The sequence below is a fragment of the Amblyomma maculatum genome, chromosome 11, assembly GCF_055883805.1.
Source record: "Amblyomma maculatum isolate TAMU_Amacu chromosome 11, ASM5588380v1, whole genome shotgun sequence".
In the NCBI taxonomy this organism is placed as follows: Eukaryota; Metazoa; Arthropoda; class Arachnida; order Ixodida; family Ixodidae; genus Amblyomma; species Amblyomma maculatum.
This window is the reverse complement of record NC_139354.1, coordinates 127,275,681-127,290,092: the sequence shown is the minus strand read 5'-3', so window position 1 is coordinate 127,290,092 and position 14,412 is coordinate 127,275,681. Positions and strand designations below refer to the sequence as shown.

Here is a 14,412-nt window from a genome sequence, read left to right as displayed (position 1 = left end):
AGAAATGCAGATTTATGGCACGTTAGTTTGAGAAGTTTGGAGGTGATGCCGTCGGGGCCAGGACTGGTGGAAAGGGGAAGTCGGTCAATCGACTTCGCTACACCGCTTTCAGATATTACAATTTGGGGGAACTTAAACTGTGTACACGAAGGAGTGAGTACATGGGAACTGGTAAGTGGCATCTCGTCTGTGAATACTTGACGAAAGAGTTCACTAAACGTTTCAACGATAAATGGAGAGGAATAGGCACAACCATTCTCGTCCGTTAGGATAGGCGCAGTCTGGTCGGGTTTGGGATTGACTGAGCGCCAGAATTTTTTAGGGTTGGTTTTAAGCATATTGGGAAGCGTCCGGCTAAAATAGTTTTCCTTAGCTTCCAGGATTTCAGCTTTAGTTAAATTCGAAAGGTTATGGTATCTTTCCCAGTCAAGCGGTGAATTGGTTCTACTAGCTTTCTTATAAGCCCTCTTTTTTTTGTTCAGGCTTCTTTTCACATGGGCTGTGAACCAGGGGTCATTGGATCCTGCTCTGATTGTGAATTGTGGAATGAATACAAGTAGATTCAATTTCTTTGAGCTTATCACGCAATAGGCTCCAATTCTCGTTCGCGGATCGCATTTCAAGGGTGTCTGCAAACCAGGGGGAAAAGCTAGAAAATATATGATTAATTTTCTGCATATCGGCATGAGCGTAGTCACGCAATCTTTTCTTTTCTTTTATTTTGTTAGTCCGAGGCATCATTAAGGAGCAGTGAACCAGCCTATGGTCGCTAATCTCCTCCAGGACACGCGTTGTAGCTTGTTCGGGATGATTAGTTAAGAGTAAGTCTAAGATATGACTGCCGCGCGTGGGTTGCTGTACCAGCTGTGAAAGGTGATGCAGCTGAAGCAAGTGGAAAAAGCGAACGCATTCAGAGCGATTATTCTGAGAACAGATAGAAGAAGACAACCAATCGATATAAGGATAATTGAAATCGCCACCTAAGACAATAATACACTTTGGAAACATTGTTGTAATGTGTTCGAGAGCGTCGTTCAGGAGTTCAGAAAAATCAGATCTGCTATCAGGGGGACGATAGCAAGCCCCAAAAATGCATTTGATGTGCTGAAAGCAAGCAGATACCCAAATCAACTCGAGAGGAGTGTCAATGTGCACAAGAGAAGGTTGGTAATCATCTTTAACTGCGATCATAACTCCGCCACCTCGGTGGTTATCTCTGTCTTTGCGGAAGAGCACCAAAGAACTCGGAAGCGCAAGCTCGCTGTTGGAAACTTCGTCAGATAACCACGTTTCTGTGCCGATAATTATGTCAGCGGAGCATGTGTGCAAAAATGATTTTAAAACATCAACCTTTGGAAGAATGCTGCGAAAGTTAGCTAGAAGAATCGAAATTGCTAATACATGAGTGGCTTGAGGTTGACGCGAAGAAGGCAGTCAGTGTTCGGAGGGATTCGTACGTGTGATCAGTTCTACTCTGCCTGTGGATGAATTGTACTCGTAGATACAGCCGCGTAGGTGAAGCTTGTTGAATCGAACACTGAAGCGCTCCTTCTCGTAACGGTTCGCTTTAGCGTCGTCACGCAGCATCTTTCGGGCATATTGTACCCTGGGGGAGAAATCCTCCTGCAGCCAAACCTTAGGAGTATCGAGGTCTTTAAGTTTGTAAGCGTTACGTAGTGCCTCAGACTTTGATTTAAAGTTTAGAAATTTGACAATCAAGGGGCGGTGAACGTTGTCTCGGCGCTGCCCTACTCGATGGGCGCGCTCAATGTCGCCAGCATCTATCTGAAGATGATCGGAGAAGAATTCCCTCACAATTTTTTCTGATTCCTCATAGTCCTCGTTTTCTTTTTCTGGGAGACCTTTGATTAGGAGATTGTTTCTTCGCATTCGGTTGTTGATATCGTCCACAACATCTACGATTTCTTCATTCGTTTTTGATATACCGGACTTCACCTGTTGTAGAGATTCATTGACTGCACCGACATTGCTTTTCACATCAGACATGCTACCAATGCTTTGTTCCAAGGAACTAAGTCTTAACTTAATGTCCCCGATATCCTTTTTAATGTCAGCTAGGGCAGAAGTAGTCTCTTCATGACATTCCTTCACTAGCGCGAGAACGTCATCAATCTTAGGGCCAGGATTTGATTCAATATCACCTGAGCATAGCAGAAGGAGAGCAAAGCATGACGACAAACATATAAGAGATAGTCTAGGGCAAGGAACACGGATGAATCCCGGAATCGGGCAAAAACTATCGGCATTGCTATTTCCCGTCCCTCGGCACGCAAAAAATGTGCCAATTTGCAACCGGTAGGTGCAGACGTCGATACCCATCTTTTTCACGAAAAACTCATAAAACACACAAAGTGGGGATAAGCAGCCACAGGTGAATGAAGTGAAAAAAAAAAATAAAAATAAAATACTACCTAGAACAGGAATGGCACAACTTAGCGTCCGCAATTCGTGGCCGCAAATCCCAAGAACACAGTGGCAGGTGATCCTTTAAGTAGTGCACGGTGGCGCTGTTTCCCAGAATGACGACACGGGCTGCGTCTCAGTGTTTGTCAGCACGCTGTAGATGCTTGATAAGATGCAGGCCACGATGTACTCCCTGCGATGAACTGCAGATGGTGGTCGGTCCAGCAGGAAGGGCAGGGGGCATGAACGATCTTGGAGCGCTAGAACAGGAATGGCACAACTTAGCGTCGGCAATTCGTGGCCGCAAATCCCAAGAACACAGTGGCAGGTGATCCTTTAAGTAGTGCACGGTGGCGCTGTTTCCCAGAATGACGACACGGGCTGCGTCGCAGTGTTTGTCAGCACGCTGTAGATGCCTGATAAGATGCAGGCCACGATGTACTCCCTGCGATGAACTGCAGATGGTGGTCGGTCCAGCAGGAAGGGCAGGGGGCACGAACGATCTTGGAGCGCTAGAACAGGAATGGCACAACTTAGCGTCGGCAATTCGTGGCCGCAAATATCGCCAAGAAGTCAATTGAATCGTTAAGTCGGACATTAGTATTCGGATGAATCATATACATTGCAGCAAGGGGGACCAAAATATTTGAAATAATATCTCCTGTCTTGTGCAGTCCGAAGTTCCTGCGGACCGACGAAGAGAAGCGGTGTAAGATTAAGACGGCAACATGGCGTGGCATAGCATAAGGTAGGACGGCGGTTTTAGCCCATCGGGTAAGATCAGCTACAGCTATAATGTTTCACCGGTTTCCAGCTGTAGGGTAGGGACGCAGGCCGCAGAGGTCAATGCGGACTCGTTAGAACAGCCTGCATGGGAAGGACTGGCCTACATGGATCGGTCTAATGGCGATGGCCAGAATTGTGTCGTTGACAGTCAGGGCAGAGGCGGATGAACTTGCAACGTAGGTGTGCTTTACGCGCCAGTAACACAGGCGAAGCTTGTATAAGTTGTGAATGAAATGAACCAGTTTGAGCGGCTTGAGTGAAATGAAGCTCATATTTCAGATAATTAGTGTCGGGGAATGACAAGCAGCCGTTTGCGCCTGTAAAACAAAATATCGGCGGTATAAGAGCCCATCACGAATAGAGAAATAAGCACCTTGTGGAGAGACGTAAAAACAGCCCAGTCCCCAAAAGAACAATTAACAGAGCCAGAAGAACTAGTTATGAAGTTCACAAGTCGGAGATGCCGGGCTAGTTGGTAATGTATTCGAAAAAATAGCGTAAGCTACGACCCACGGACATAAAGGAGAAAAAGGCAGGACACGGCGCTGTGTCCGTGTGTCGTACCTAGCGCTGTTTTTGAGAATGCATTACCAACTAGCTCACACTTGTGAACTTCATATGTTGTTCTTTTTGCTCTGTAATTGTTTCCCAAAGGAAGCTGAAAGGTATGCGTTTTTAGGACCTTGAAGCTGTTCGATTGCCATATTGGTTAAAGGCTAGGAACTGCAGTCGATGGGGGGATCGGAAACACTTCCATGTAATAGAATGGATAGAGTAAATGTGCCAGCGTTGTTATTTCCTATATACCGATACACTACACGAATATAATATATTTGAAGCAGTAAAGATTAGAGAACGAGGCAGCCAGGCGGATGTTTTAGGAACGACAGCCAACACAGGTGACAGTTGTCCGTAACGAATTAAAATGGTTGCGTAAAATTGAGCCCGGATTTTCCTATTGCACAAACTATGGCTACGCACTCCTCAATTACGGGGTACTTCTGCTTAGGCTTCGTCTAGGTGCTCTCGCGTAAGCTATAACACAGCTGACACACCCGGGTTTACGTCGCACTAGGAAAGCACCAATCGATATTCCTATGGTATCAGTGTGCACCTCAGACGGAGCATGAGGCTGAAAATAAAGTAATATTGGTGGCGAGGTGAGCAGTCGTCTTGGGGTGATAACGGGGGTGTCCACACAGCAAGTGCGACAGATACTGTGCGTTTCCCATCCCGTGAACCAATTATTACTATTATTATAATATTATCTACAGTAAGACATTCGAACATATATGTCAAGCGAGCTAGATTCATAAGAAAATCTGCCCACAGTACAACAACAGTATCAAGTAGCACAAGCAGGTCTTGTCACCCTTATCCAGTGCTACATGGCGACAATTGCAGACGGGTTGTTTCATTTCCCCCTACCGTCTCTCATGCCTTCACCCTGGCTTGCCCCCTCATTGCGACACCTGTGGCGAACACAAATCCTCACTTTTCCACTACCTGTGGAAATGTCCTTACCCTCAGGCAGTACCCCCATCCCCCATCCCACCTTTTCTTCCTGGGAGGCTGCTTTGCGGATAGCTCAACCCGCCGGTCAGAAATGGCTGGTAGATCGGGCTCTGTGTGAAGCAAAAGCCCGTGGACTCCTGGACTAGTAGGGCACCACACTGGAAGACTTTTTTTTGTATTAAATAAAGTTGTTTCCATCCATCCATCCATCCACAAGCAGGTCTTCTGCTTGAGCTTGAGCAATATGGCGGCCATCATGCGATCAAACGTGGCAGGTACATTACACAGTCCTAACGACGTGATGTTTAATTTATACAATATCTCGGCGTCACGAAACCTGTTTTGATACTGTCCGCTTCATACAGCGAAACTTGCCAGTACCATTACCAGAGGTTTAAAGAAGAGAATGATTAGCATCTTGAAAAATCTCTCAAGGCCATCACATATCTGGGGGGGGGGGGGGGAGTATTGTATTCAAACCTGCTCAAATGGGAATCCAGATGTACAAACCACCTTGAATACTAATTCTTGCTGTGCTGGTGGCCACAGGGGCGACGGGCTGGTCATTCTCAGCACCAAGACGAATTAAATTGGTCAAGCGGCATCGCCAAATAGAAAGGTGCAACAATGAAGCCTAAAAGATTTTGGCCCCACAAAACGACTAAATTATGTGTGTTTATAAAGAGGCGATGGTGGCAAGACTCACCTGTATATGCACTGTCCGTACCCTTAGAACTGCACGCTGCTCTCTCAATTTCACTGCAAACTAAAATACGCCTGAGAGCCATTAGGAACTTGGCGTCATAACTTCAAACATTCAAAATATTAAAATATTGAGAAAACTTGTGGAGCCAACGCGGCTGAAAAAGACTAGAATGAAATTGCAAGACATTGATGAATAAATGCAGAGCTCCACATGAAAAGCCAACGTCGCATTCAATAAATATTGCCTAAATTCTATCACGAAAAAGCAGGAACTGGAGCTGTCTCTGGAATGCATAAAGAAGTTGGCTTCCTTTCCACAAAATAGAAATGCAGTGCTTGTTAAAAAGAGAACTGATGGCGTCTAGCGCCTTAGCATGGCAGATATATCTTGGCATCACACCGAATCCCCTTTCTTTCTCCGAAGTCAGCAACGAGAGTGAATAATCTGCGAAGTAGTTCACCGCACATCATGTCCGACATGGAGTCCACTGTTGCGCAACTTGCAGCTCGCGACCACATCAACTCCATTTGCGACCCACCTGGCACTTGCGTGCTCCGTAGCCACCCGTACCACATGTCGTACCATAGCCAAGGGTTCCGGTGTCGTTTCCCTGGGTTCCACAGCGTACTTCGGACTTTGGCTTAAAAATTCCCGGACCGAATGAGGCAGTGAGTCGAGCCTTCTGGTGTGGATGATATTGCCAGGCGCTTCTTTCACAGCGGCACATATTTTCATCGATGACGCTCGTGCGCAGCTTAGGCAAAATGACGCTCCACAAGGTGCCGGTGTATTTGTCGGCGGCGCGCAGTGTCTCCCCACTTCCGGGATTCGGTGATGAGACGGAGGCGTAAGGAGTCTCTATAATGGGGCCTGCCGGTATCATTCTGTCTTTAAAATCTTCACACATCTGCGACTGTGGCTGTCAGAGGGTGCATGGCCTCAAAAGTGCTATCACTTCTGGGGGAAGGATTTTCATATGTACAAAGAACGACATGTTTCTCGCTTGGCTAACAGCGTTGACAATGAGGGCAAAGAGGGCTTGGAAGTCGAGAGTGAAACATTGAAAAGAGCCCACGATACAAGAAATGTAAATACCCAGAGCAGCTTGACCTTGTTATATATTCATCATTCGCTCTCGCTGCTGACTTCGGACATAGAGGGAGATCCGCTGTGATGCCAGAAGACATCTGCCATGCTAAGGCGCTGTACGCCATCAGTTCCGTTTAAGAAAAACGAAGGAAGATATTGCTTATTGCTCATGAGGGTGCAGTCTACTATTTCAGGCAAGATAAGGGCGGCTCAGGAAATGAAGCCGCAAAAAGTGATTGTGGTTTAGCTTTTGTTCAGTGCGACCTAACCAATGAATTCTGGAGGATGTTTCACGAAAAACTCCCTCAGTAATGTCTGCCATGGATAGATAAATTACTGAATGTAAATAAGGTGCGCAGAAACGGGTAATTATGGTCAACATTTTTAAGACGGCAACACACATCCTTATGTGGCCTCACAGAACTATAGGTTAAGTAGTAAAGCACACTTTAGGCCTCGCACGCTGAACTGAACCAGGAGATGAATGAGTAGTCCCGTTCGGACTTGTTTCATAATCTGTGCGCAGAGAGGCTTAAACACTGGTGATCAGTCTTCATAAGCTATGACCTTTTTCAGCTTACATCATGGCAGCCTGGGTGACTTACGCCTTGTCGCGATGGCTCGGAATTTAGGGGGCTTGAGTGCTGAACTCCAGTACGCGCGATAAAATCCGGAGCACGGAAACCTCTTCGTGGGCGGCGAAATCAGGGCGTCCGCTTGCTACGCGTTGTGACCGCGCATTAAAGACGTCCAAGTGGTATAAATAATGGAGGCCTTCCACTAGGGCGTCTTTCAAAACCAAAGTCGTGTTAGCTCGTTAAATATCATAGGTTAAACCAAATGTGATGACTTCCACAAATAATAGCATCGCCTGCATGGCAATGGTAAGGTTTGTTGTTGAAATAGCTTCAATCAGTTCCTATAGGGCAGTCAGCATAACGGAAGAAATTTCCAATTCTGTTCACGCGCAGAAAAAGATATTGCCTGGCCTATTAGGCTTAAATTCGTCCGCGGGCTGAAGCAGCTCACTGATGTTATAACGAGGATGTTATAACGAACCTTGAAGAGAAATTGTGAAGTCATTGACTTAACAATCCTCTTCACGCAGGAAACGCACTTGAAAATGGATACGCAATGTCGGAGGCAGGAGTCGAGTGCGCAATTCCGCCACATTTGAGAAGAAATCAATGCTTTTGGCCTGCCAGAACTATACGACATAGATTTAGCAGCCATGTCGCGTATTGCCTAAGCCGTGAAATAGATGGGGAGAATATTTGCCTGCTACACATGTGAGCATCTGTAAATGCAAGTTTTCGCTGTGTGGCTGAAGTGTTTTAGTGCTCGCTGCGCCAGAAAATGCTGACACACGGCGCTTCTGATTTGGCCTCCTCCAAGCTTCAGCTCCATTTCGGCACCTGCGACAAATTATGGATATGTATCACATGGTTTCGCTTTCGTCAATGCTTGTTGCAGTCAAACCAGAAAGGAATATTTACCTTAATAAACTCTCCTTGACGGAGACCTGGGTTGCTAGTTACAAAAGCCGCTGGCCGGTAAATTGCGCTTATTCAGAAAACGCGGTAAAAACTTGAACGCCTATATAAAACAACTCATTTTCATGCGTTGTAACGCAGGTGTCTCTTACTCAAATGAGCTTATTCATAATGATATGATACACTGTCACCCGTTAATAGTTAGGGGTTATTATTAACGATGCGCCCTTAACGGGCGCACACTCCCAGACACCCTTAGAGTGAGTGGGGATAGCTGTTCCGGTCGCTAAGGAGATGCCCTCGACCTGCGTGGCAAGCTCAGCCGGAATTTAACTACCTTGTTGTGACAGAAGGGGGTGGTCGTTTGGTGCCCAGCTGTCGCCGGTTCAAACCAGAGTAAGGATCGGAGTCAGAAGTAACAAACAAAACACAATTTATGTACAGCAAGAGACGATACAAAGGAATACACAAGATCACTTGAAATGCACAGACGAGAGGTTCACAGAATACAAACGCTAAGCATGCAGCTACAGAATTATTCAATAACACAGAGGCTTTACAGCAGATCCAACACGAGAGAGTTACATAAACAAACACCAAATTGTTCACCGGGCACTGTTGCAGTCCGACGCCTCAAGAGTCACGATGTGGCCGCCATACGAGACGAGCGCCGCTCCCTTGCAGGTCCGTGGGCTTGCCAGCAGCGGGTGATCCCCGGGAGTCCAGCCGAAGCACTGGCGAACACGCCGCAACCACTGACGAACTGACTGACTGACTGACTCGCAAGCGGCGCGGTCTCTTTAAATAGGGCGCGCCGCGTCTGTCTGTTAGCACGCACCAAAACTAGCGCGCACAGACACTTAGCTTCGCTGGTTATAGCGCTCCCTCTTCCTCCCGTCGAGCCGCGCGTCGTCATTGGCTAGGTCCCATAGAAGATTCTGGAATTTTCTGGCGGATTCCAATCCGATGAACCACCGTCCTCAACGGGCAATGGGAAAGAGGGTGACGGCAACGCGTACAAAGCTACGCGCTCTCCCGCGCGGGAAAGGAGGCTTCTCTCTCCATGCTTTTGCACGCGACGCCGCGCGGGCCTCGCGCCGTACCGGCTTGATGAAAATGTGCGCCGATTTCGTGACATACACACCTGACATTTTTCAGTCGATTGATCAGAATAGAAGACCAAAATTGCTGATTCATCAGATAAAGGCTTACACAAATGACATTCCGTACAGTGCTTGGCAACATTTCATGTTACCAGCTTTCCTAAAGACGTGGTGTGCTCCATTAGGCGAATAGTGAATTTGAGGGAAGGCACTCAAGTCTTCAGAAAAACCGCTCTCCTGAAAACGTGCCCAGCGCTGTATGTAATGTTTTTTTTTTTATGTTAACCGCACATCATGCAGCTAAAATTTCCTTTTTGCCATCGTAATCAATTGACTAAGGAGATATAACCGCCCTGTAATGTGGTCAAGATTAAGCCCACTGTGTTATCGTGAAGTACTGTCAAAGCTGCGGAACTGCCTCGCCTCGGCACCGCTCTCTCCGCTTACCCTTGTTACGGTGACAAGGTGGCTTATTAAAGCCCGTTGCGCCAGCCACCGCCGCGTATTTCTTCGTTTCCGTTATCACGGAATAAATCCGTTCCTGGCTGAGCAATGCTGCCTCAGCAATGCTGCCTAAAACACGACGCCCACGTGTCTCAGTAACCCGCCAGTTCTTGCATGAAACTGAGCTGTCATATCTGCGTGAAGAAACAACGCTCTTTTTATGCATGGTATAGAATCCTAGCTGCCTTTTCTTGAGATATCTCTAATTCATCGCCCTAATGTGATATATGCAGGCTCGACATACTCCTGACTCATCTCAGTGGTAAAGATGGTATAAAGTACACCCGGACATATCAAGGACAAAGGCAAAACGTGAAAGCTTTCCAATGGGCCGATGACGGAACTAGGCGCGATCTTACCCCCACCAAGTATGAAATAACGGAAGGCGTGCACATCGTACGGGCAACGATCAAAAACGTTTTCACGAACGTAAGTCTGCGGCTTGAAGGATTTATTAGTGCAGGAACTACATCTGTTATTTGAGACGTAAACATGTAAATGTGAGGCTCATTTCTCAATGAAATGATTGGTTGAACAATTTGCAGGAGATTTTTTGTTTAACCGAATATAATGCGAAAACTTCCTATGAAGAATAGTGAAAGGCAAGAAGACACAATCTCCCCGACACAATTCACAGCTTGCTTACAGGAAGCTCTCTGAGACATAGAAAGGCCGCAGTTAGGGATAACGGTTGTTAGAGAATACCTCAGTAATCTGTTATCCGCTGATGACATTGCCTTGCTAGCTCACACAAAGGGATAAACTGCAGAAAATGCTTGATGCCCTAGACAGGAAAAGTAGAGATATAGCACTAAAAATGAAACTGCAGAAGGCTAAGCTAAAGTTCAGCAGCCTCGGAAAGAAAAAGGACTTTACAACTGTTAGCGAAGCACTGGAAGCGGTAGGCGAATATGTTAGCTTAGGACATGCAGTAAACTCATATCATCACCGTCAAGACGAATACCTAGGTGAAAATCGGGATGCCGCTCATCGGCAAGTACTTGCAGATTATGACTAGGAGCGTACTGGTGGCGCTCACGAGGAAGGTATGTAAACGTTCTATCTTACCAATACTCACCTATTGGGCTGAAGCGTGGAGGCTACTAAAAAACGTCCGAAGAAATAGATGACAAAACAGAGTTATAGAACGCGAAATGGTAGGTGTAATGCTAAGAAATAGTGAGCGCGCAGAGTAGGTCAGATAACTCGATGTTCTGACATTCTAGCGCAGATCACGACAAAGAAACGTGCAATGACAGGGCGTGTAGTGCGATAAAAGGACAATCGTTGTTTTCAAAAAAGATAATGAAGCGGGTACCAAAGAAAGGAAACCGTAGCAGAGAGTAGCAGAAAGACTTATGTGTGGATGAGGTTAAGACGTTCGCACGGCTTCGTGGATGAACAGAATAGGACTGGCATAGAACGGATTAACTGAAAAAATATGGGAACCGCCTCCACCTTGTAGTGGATATATTACTGCTGATGATGACGATAATTTCACAAACACTAATCTCAACGTGAAAGAGAACATGGCCATATGCATGTAGGACAGCAATGTCAGCCAGTGTTTGTCGCGCTTCGTGACATTAAATCTCCAGCAAAGATAACAAAGTGATCTACCGTTAAGACCCAGATGGCAGGTTGTTCGCTACTCACACTAGCTAAGGAGAAACACGATCGCTTGCTCACTAGCCAGGCGTGGCCTACCTTTGGGTAAAACGATCGCAATTTCCATTCTCTAGCATGAGTAGCGATGAGAGCGACGATGAAGACACTGACACGGATAATGTCTACTGTAGCAAAGACAACGATGGTAAAATATTTGTGAAGAGGAAGAAGTGCACAAGGAACATGCCAGTCAGTGGCATCGTGATCGCTGCGCGTGCTGGAACTGACTGTGTTCGCTGCCGCTGTGTTCGCCGCTGATCTGCTCAGTCCTGCTGATCAAATCCTGCTGATCTACTGAATAAGCCCCCCATTCTTACATTTGGTGGAGCTGCCGGTCAAGATCTATCCTCTCGCCCTGGAACTCCGCAGCCATACATTACCACCTCCTGCGATGCCTGAGGACGTCAACCAGCAAGCCGTACAAGTTGACTCTGCCATCATCTGTCCCGGCTCCCTCCGCCAGCGAGACCCCGCCATCTTCAGCGGCACTGACGACCACGATGTCGAGGACTGGCTCACATCCTATGAACGAGTGAGCGTTTACAACAAATGGGACGCGGAAACAAAGTTAAGCAACGTCATTTTCTATCTCACCGGCGTAGCAAACCTATGGTTTCGAAACCATGAAGCGGACATTCCATCATGGTCCGCGTTTAAAGCCAGCTTGTCTGAAGTTTTCGGTCGACCAGCTGTGAGGAAACTCCGCGCTGAACAGCGCTTGCGTACGCGGTCTCAGCAAGTTGGCGAAAATTTCACGAGCTATATCGAGGACGTCGTCGACTTGTGCAAGCGCGTTAACCCACACATGTCAGAGGCCGAGAAGATCAAGCACATTCTGCAAGGCATCGATGACGATGCCTTTCAGATGCTGTCAGCTCGAAATATCCGCACCGTCGCGGAAGTGGTCACACTGTGCCAAAGTTATGATGAACTGCGGAAACAAAGGGCCATAACGCGCGCGAACACCATGCACTCTGAGTCCCTTGCTGGCCTGACAGATGCAGGCGAACATTCAGCACTCCTGTCACAAATTAAGAGCTTCATTCGGGAAGAAGTTGCTCGACAGCTCTCCCTTATATCCTGCCATCAAGAACCTTCCTCACACCTAGCTCCCAGTTTACGCCACATTATTCAAGAACAGGTAGCTGAATCTCTTCCTCCAGCCCCTCAACCCATGCCTGTTACAGCGCCGTTAACATATGCGGCTGTTGCGGCCCGACCGCCACCTACATATGCTCCACCGCCACCTGCCTACGTTCAGCCACCTCCTGCGCCTGCGCGAGAACCTGCGCAGTTTATGCGACCGGCTCCAAGACCACGTAATCCCTGGCGCACGACGGATAACCGGCCAATTTGTTACACTTGCGGGCTTGCTGGACACATTTCTCGTTATTGCCGCAACTGTCTCCCGGTGTCGGCAATACTAACTGGCATGTTCCTTGTGCACTTCTTCCTCTTCACATATATAATAATGATGATAGTTAAGATGGCAATAATGGGGCTAGTGAAAACATTCTTGTAAATTGGCTTTCGACATTTGCACCCTTAAACATACCTAAGCGCCGCCGTGTAACTTTTCGCCTTTTGGGCAGCGGCTAGGTTTTAAGCCTAATTCAGTTTGGTAAATCCATCCATAATTTGTAGAAAAACATGTATTTCCTGCTAAAATAATACAATGCAATACAGTTTTATTCCAAATAAACACCATGTAAATGTTTGAAGCGAAAGGAAAGCATGCCGCGTCAAGGCGGCATGACAAAGCTCACCATCATCGAAGGTGTGTTCGGCAGCGGGATGCAGAGGAGTGACGTTGAATATTAGGAAAGCCCCAACGAAAACGAATGTAGGTTGGAAAAATGTGAGGACAGTATATCTAAAAATTAAGAAAAGTAATCAAAACAGGTAAAACGAAGGGAAAATATTTCATAAGGATAGATTTATTTCTAATGCTTAAAGGTTGACAAGACAAAAAAATCTCCAAACAACTTCTTTAGCTGTTAACAAACACGAAAGCCAGAACATTAAAGAATTTTCAGCACTTTCTTCGGAGATGTGTGTATTTATATTTCTATGGTGAAACCGAAATTCTTTAGAGCAACCATTTAACCAGTGCAACATCAACCATTTAAACAAAATCTTTAACAGACATCGAGTTCTATACAAATAAGTTGCTGAACCAATTACTTATTCAAGCAATCAGGAGCTCGTTCACGTTAGTGTATTTGATGTGATATGACTAATCTCGTCGTACACGTGTCCCCACACGCAGTTTTACGTGGATGATGAGTCGCTGTTAGCCGGCAGAGGTACCCGGCGCTTCGGGAACATCAACCAACTGAGCATCAAGACAAGCGGCCTCCAAACGGCGTACGAGTGCCACCTCGTTGATGCCTTTGAATCTCGCGCCAGTCTATTCACACCAGTAAGTTAGCCTCATCGTATGCGATCCAGTAAGCGGACGTAAAACTTTCGGAGATTCAGGGCAACCACATTGCGCAAGATGAGGCTGTTCGATTAGTTGTGAATATATTGGTCTTAATCAGCGATAAATATTTACTACCGATGCATTGGAGCTACAGGGTGGGGATAAGGCTTGATTCTCGTGAATAAAGCCGGACGTGCGGCGTTTCGCCAAAAAAAAATGTTCGTCAGCTGGAAAGGCACACTGATGGAAAAAAAAAGCAATGTAGTTATACCTTGATTGGGGCTACCTCAAAGTTTACATAGCCGGCATAACTTTTGTGACTGCTCCAATCAAACAGCGACACTGTCTCCAGAACCTGCAGAGTGACTGACCAAGGAATGGTGTCGATCGACAGCACTGTTTCTGACATAGAAACAAGACAAATCATATCAAATCGCTTTTTCCAGCATCAAAAGAGGAGCACTACATCTGATGCTGCGGGGGGCTGACAAAAAGCCAATAATGGCTTGACAGCGGCCAGCACCCCGTTCACAGGGTAGCAGGAATCAGCAATAAAAATAAATAGCAAGCACCAATAAACAAGCCTTATTAGTGTAATGAATGCATGCGAGTACGAAAAAAATTTAAATATAAATATCAGTTATTGTGAGTCAGCGGTGGAGTTCAGTTATTCCGGAAGTAAATCTGCTAACATTTGTT

The 14,412-nt window shown here is 46.5% G+C and overlaps 1 long non-coding RNA gene across 1 annotated transcript in view; it reads left to right on the top strand.

Annotated features, from left to right (window-relative positions):
* The first annotated feature begins 9,837 nt into the window (after positions 1-9,837).
* LOC146174926 (uncharacterized) overlaps positions 9,838-14,412 on the top strand; it is a 58,609-nt gene continuing 54,034 nt past the window's right edge. Inside the window, exon 1 of the long non-coding RNA XR_014701692.1 lies at positions 9,838-10,049. This is a non-coding gene — a long non-coding RNA (uncharacterized LOC146174926). The remainder of the gene's footprint in view (positions 10,050-14,412) is intronic.